The sequence below is a fragment of the Maniola jurtina genome, chromosome 19 (assembly GCF_905333055.1).
Source record: "Maniola jurtina chromosome 19, ilManJurt1.1, whole genome shotgun sequence".
Classification (NCBI taxonomy): domain Eukaryota; kingdom Metazoa; phylum Arthropoda; class Insecta; order Lepidoptera; family Nymphalidae; genus Maniola; species Maniola jurtina.
In genome coordinates, this window is record NC_060047.1 from 3,488,156 (window position 1) to 3,494,171 (window position 6,016).

At 33.8% G+C, this 6,016-nt stretch overlaps 1 protein-coding gene and 1 long non-coding RNA gene across 2 annotated transcripts in view; one reads left to right on the plus strand and one right to left on the minus strand.

Moving 5' to 3' along the window:
* Positions 1-13: 13 nt before the first annotated feature.
* The window catches only part of LOC123875010 (alpha-mannosidase 2), a 33,979-nt gene continuing 27,976 nt past the window's right edge, over positions 14-6,016 (minus strand). Inside the window, exon 22 of the mRNA XM_045920630.1 lies at positions 14-26. The gene's annotated coding sequence lies outside the window, so the exon portion shown is untranslated. The remainder of the gene's footprint in view (positions 27-6,016) is intronic.
* Positions 62-4,621, plus strand: LOC123875090. The gene is made up of 2 exons (XR_006798067.1): positions 62-1,964; positions 2,111-4,621. It is a non-coding gene; the product is annotated as an uncharacterized LOC123875090 (long non-coding RNA).

The following is a 6,016-nucleotide window of genomic DNA, read 5'->3' on the forward strand; positions in this document are numbered from 1 at the left end:
TCAAAGTTCGCTCTATAGATCTCAGCCTTATACCTATCAACTTCGCTTAGAGATTGTGTACAACTATATTGAACCAAATAGTATTTTGTTATAATTGCTAATACTTAATTTTTTCATTTTAAAATTATAGTACTGTATAAAAAACATAAAAAAAAAACAAAGTATACATTATAGATATGAGTAAGTAACTTTTAGTACAATCCACCTTGAAATTATTGCAGATCTTCACGTAGATCACATGCTTGATGCGAATTTAATTGAATGAACTTAAGAGAAGAGTCCCTAGCGCGCTCTCCATACATATGTATAGTTCGCGACTAGGTGACATGGCAAAACTAAATGCTTTAACGGGAATCACAGACACCGATATTAGTTCCTAGTACGAATTTACGAAATTGCATTGAGTTTGATTGGTTAGTATTCAAATGAGAGCTAACTTACGTTTCTTTGGAGCCTTTCATTTCATTCATCGAGCATTCAATATTAACATTTATTTTCGCTGTAGTCTGTGCTCTACCTTCATAAGAGCTATTTTACTAAATATGTTCAAAATATTATACTTGTTTAAAAATGACTCTGGCAAAATGCTTTTAAAATGCTGGTGTTGTTAAATCAATCGGTAGACAGTATATTTTTGCTTGTATGGAGCCTCAAACACAAATAACTTTACGATTAAAATTAATCCTGTCGAAGAAATATTATATTAATACTCAATAATATGACTAACCTAACTTAGGTCTTATTATTATGGTCAACCCTCAGAACTACGCACAACACAGTTTTAGTACATGTTTGAACATGTCGACAACGTTGAATATTTCGAATATCGAAATACTACGATACCAATGAAAATTGAACTTAAAATCACTGATTTTAAGGTTTTAGTTTGTCCATTTATTATCTATATAAATAGCCCCAAGCGAAAATGTTTTTAAAACCATCACCTTTAAGCTCAATTTATTTTGAATTTTAGTGTTTTGGTGTTATATCAACATTGTCGAGTTGTGCAAAGTTGTACTAAAGTTACAGCTAGAGGTATGAACGAACATCTATTTAAAGCCTTCTCTTTATGCTCTTCGCGCCACGAACGCTGCCAAAGGCGTGAAATAAAGTATGAATGGTTACATTCCCTTTCCGATGTTGGTTTTGTTATCCTCGACGAAGGGACTATCGTGCACAACCACACTTCAAAGGTGTCGTGGCGTGAGTGGAGAGCGAGCATAATATCAGTGGCACTTAATGCTGGCCACATTTATCATATTATGGCATCCAACACCGACACATATAAAGTCTAGGAAAATCGTAGTATTTCTATGACCAGAAACACAAATACCGGCGCATGTATGGATCAGTGACACCTGTAATGTGCTGGACACATTTATTATACATATTATGGCACCCAGCACCGATACATATAAAGTCTAGTAAAATTGTAGTATTTCTATGACCAGAAACTCAAATACCGGCGGATGTATGGTGCGTTTATGTACCTCTTGTATAATGGGCTAATAATGAATCTATCTGTAATCTGCCGCTTAGCTAAGCAGCATTGTTATTTATCAAAAGTTGTATGGGTCATGATAAATACTTAACAACGTTGTCAAATAACTAATCGACGGATTACAGATAGATTGATCATTATTTTCAGCTGTAAGTTACAAACGTGACATCAGAGTTTCGTTATTTGCTTTTGTATGGAGCCAAACATGACGTTTGGCCCTATAAAATGACAAAACGTCTACGTTGCTGTCACGTTTATTTCTTGAAAACGGCGGGCACTGGTCAGAAAATAATATGGTTTGACTTGACTCGACTAACGTACGAACGCTAAAGTCGTATATACTAATAAACTAATAAATATAGTCGTAGTATGCCTAGTAGTTGGGTGCGCACAGCACGTAGGTAGCTAATGTCGTCTCAGTATTTAGGTTGCGTTCCTACTCACCAAGGAACTCCTGCCTCAGGTTGAGCAAGGTCGAGATCTAAAGAGTGCACTTTGACTTGGCTCAGACTAACTTTCATTTAAAACGAGTACAATAAATCTGTCTCGTTTTAACTGAAACTTAAGTCTAAGCAAAGTCAAAGTGCGCTCTATAGATTTCAATCTTAGTCTTCGCGGTCGGTCGAGTCAATTTTCGATAGTCGGAATTTAAGTTGCGCGCACATTTACCATCACTATAATCGACCAAACGCTCTCGGTCTTGAATCGACCGATCGCGAATCGAAGCCTTCATCTCCATGTTTATTATTATTTGCCATCTCGACCGTTATTAATAGTAGGCTTAGTATAAGTTTTATTATTTAGCAACAACGTTGGATCAATGAGCGATGATCGAAATCTCATACTAACCCTAGGTAGCTCGCGTATAACTTGTCATTCATTGCGCCCTGTTTTTCGAATGTTTACCTACACATGAACACTTGGTAAAAATTCTTGAGTTGTAATTTTACTCAAGAATTTTACAATTTTTATATTTTTTGTACAGGAGATATTTTTATACACGTAAATAAATACGCGAAGATACTTCGCTTCGCGGTATTGAAACTTTTTTTACTTCTTTAGTACTCCATACAGGCAGAAGGGCATTGCTTACCCTAACCTGTGATAGTAAAGTTTGAGTAAGTTTTGTAAAATAGTTCCCGTGAAGGGAGGGAAATTGATAGGTGATTTATTACGGAAAAAATATTTAAACCGATTTCAAACTAGTTTTGAAAAATTGCATACTCATGTAAGTAAATAATAAACTAAACTTCTGGACCTACCAAAATGAATCAATAAAAGTATAAAGTTACTTACTTATTATTTCATTATTTTACATTTGTAAACGATTTTCATGATATTTGAAAGTCGTGTTTATTATGATTCGATTAAGATTGATATTATTTTGAGATTTTTTTTTTGTAAAATTATCATTCCTGTGATAATTCATTCCATTGTTTATTTTATGATGTAAAATGAACATGACGTATTTTTGTTAATAGTTAATATATTAATTACACACCATAATGATAAAGAAAAAATACGGCAATGACCTTTATGCACTACAAATATATAGACCACTCCGAACAAAAATTAGTGTGAAGCTGTAAAAATTAGTAAAACCCGTCTAGTGCGTATTTCATAGAGGTCGTTGGCTAACCAGCACTGCATCGCTGACACATCCTAGCTCGTCATACAAATCTGAGCTTTAAGTCGTCAATGACAAGAAAAGATAGTCGACAAAGATAAAGATATTCAATAAAATGTCTTCAGTTACATGCGTATAAACTTTGATAAACAAAATCCACATTTAAATGAGAAGCGATGTGCTGTACGTAAGCGGTGCGGCGTAAGCTGATGTTCTTAGAATAGTGGTGCTGTTACATAGCGGCCGATGTAAAGCGTCAAATGACGGCACTGAAAATATAAAAAAAAAACGCTTTTTAGAAAACCATTCGTTCAATAGGCAACGTTTCTATGACGTCATTCGACGCCTCTATGTACGTACCACATGCAACTATAAGGGCGGTTCTGCTATCCTGGGATATAACAAAACCTGTCCTTTGCACATCTCGTCAACGTTAATCGATTTCGAGTGTCGAAACAGTTCAACGTCTACGAGTAATTAAGTTAAACTACTCTATTTTAAATTCGTAATACTGAGTATTCGACTGTAAAATAAAAGCATTTAAGGCCATTTTATTATGACGTTAAAGTTTTTCGTTCTGGAAATTGCTTAACATTGTCGAGATCTGCTACGTGGTACTGAAGAACCTCGTACTTGTGTAACATCTTTGTTTTTATATGTAATGAAATAAAATTTACAACATGTTTTGGATCCTATCATATCCATTTGAATAAACCTCAGTATTATACAAGCACATCATTGCAAAAACCATTTAATAATTAGTAACCAACTAACCACTAATTAAATTTAAAGGTTAACAACACGTTAATTATAATTTTTGAGTTCATATCAAGCACTAGATACCTCTTAAAATAAATAAATGATTTTATAGTTTTAAAATTTACAAAAATGCCCCAATATGTTGTAACTGTTGTTTGATTACAAAAGCGCCACATTGTTATTGCTTATTAGAAATAGTGATTACATTTTTTCTTACAAAATGAAAACAAAAAAAAATTATATAAAATGCTTTTAATTGTATCCGTAATACAGGGAAATTAGCAACGGAGTTATCAATAAAATGATTATAAAAGGCTCAAAATCTAGATCATAAAAATAAATTAGGTAAATATTCTAACTCTCTCAAATTGTGATATGAATTAACATGACTTAACTACATCTATTAAGTATTATTTCACCTCTAAAAAGATATTTTCGTATTAAGTTTAAAAGGTACTTATGTATAAAGTTGAAGTGTCTTCGCGAGGCACGTCGATTTTAAAATTGCCTTTTTAGTAGTGGGATAATCAGGTGTACCTACTACCTACCTACACAAAACATCTTTTTTAAAATAAAAAAAAGAATTTCACTTGTAATTGGTAAATACAATACATTATACTAATTAAGAGATTATGTTATAGTAATAATTAATTAATTAAAATAAGATGTTCTACTATTATCGTTATTAAGAGCATATTTTTATACTAGAAAATAAATCTTAAGTTCATTATCTCTTTGTACTACTTAAATTTCCCAATGAAATTAGGTACTAATAGGAAAAACAGGCCTAGTGTGAGTCGGACTCGTGCACTAAAGGATTTTTTTTAAATGATGTTACCACAAATTCACAGTTTTCGGATTTATTCCTTTACTTGTGCTATAAGAACTACATATCTAGCTGCCATGGTTCTAGGTCAACGCCAAACGGGAAGTACCCTATAGGTTTTCTTAACAGACACGACGGACGGATGGACGGACGGACAAACAGACAGACAACAAAGTGATCCTATAAGGATTCCGTTTTTGCTTTTGAGGTACGGAACCCTAAAAACACCTAGCAGTGTGAGAAAATTGAATAAATTCTATGGAATAGACTAAGCAAGGAAGCTGCACTTGCTCAGACTTAAGTTTCAGTTACAAGAGTAAATCAAGGTGTAAATTAAAAATTTATAACACCCCCGACAAGTGAAGGTTACCGTAACTAGAAAAGAGCTGATAACTTTCAAACGGCTGAACTGATTTTCTAGGATTATAGCTATCCTAAGTATATGAGTTTTCCAAAACATCATTTTCAAATAAATAATTATGTATCTAGGCAACGTCTATCTCGACAGCTTGACATTTGTCAATTGACATAATATTATGAACCTAACGGTTAGTTAACCTTCTTTTCTACAAGAAAACTAGAAAAGAGCTGATAACTTTTAAACGGCTGAACCGATTTTCGTGGATTATAGCTAAGAACACTCTCGATCAAGCCAGCTTTCAAACAAAAAAAACTAAATTAAAATCGGTTCATTCGTTTAGGCGCTACGATGCCACAGACAGATACACACGTCAAACTTATAACACCCCTCTTTTTGGGTCGGGGGTTAAAAACGAGACAGATTTCTGCTATATGACGCTATCTTTTTTTTAACTTCATCTTAAGTCAGCATAGTCAAAGTGCGCTCTATCAATCTCAGCGCTGGGATGTGTTAATTTAATCAGAGTAAATACTATGGGTCTATGGACTAAGGAGGTTGCGACGGGTCTGCCCGCGAAATTCAAATTTAATTTGGTTTTTCGCAATTTGTAAACTAATACGACAACGTAGGCTTATGGCATTTTAATTGCGACAATGGCAGTATCATCCTCACAGGTTCATATAAAAATCTTTAGTTGAAAGGGGCCAGTTTAAGGGGCATGAGACGGGTCTGCCCGCGAAATTCAAATTTAATTTGGTTTTTCGCAATTTGTAAACTAATACGACAACGTAGGCTTATGGTATTTTGTTTGCGACAATGGCAGTATTATCCTCACAGGTTTATATTAAAATCTTAAATAGTAAAGATTTTTATATGTCCTGTATTACCTGTGAGAATGACACTGCCATTGTCGCAATTGAAAATGCCATAAGCCTACGTTGT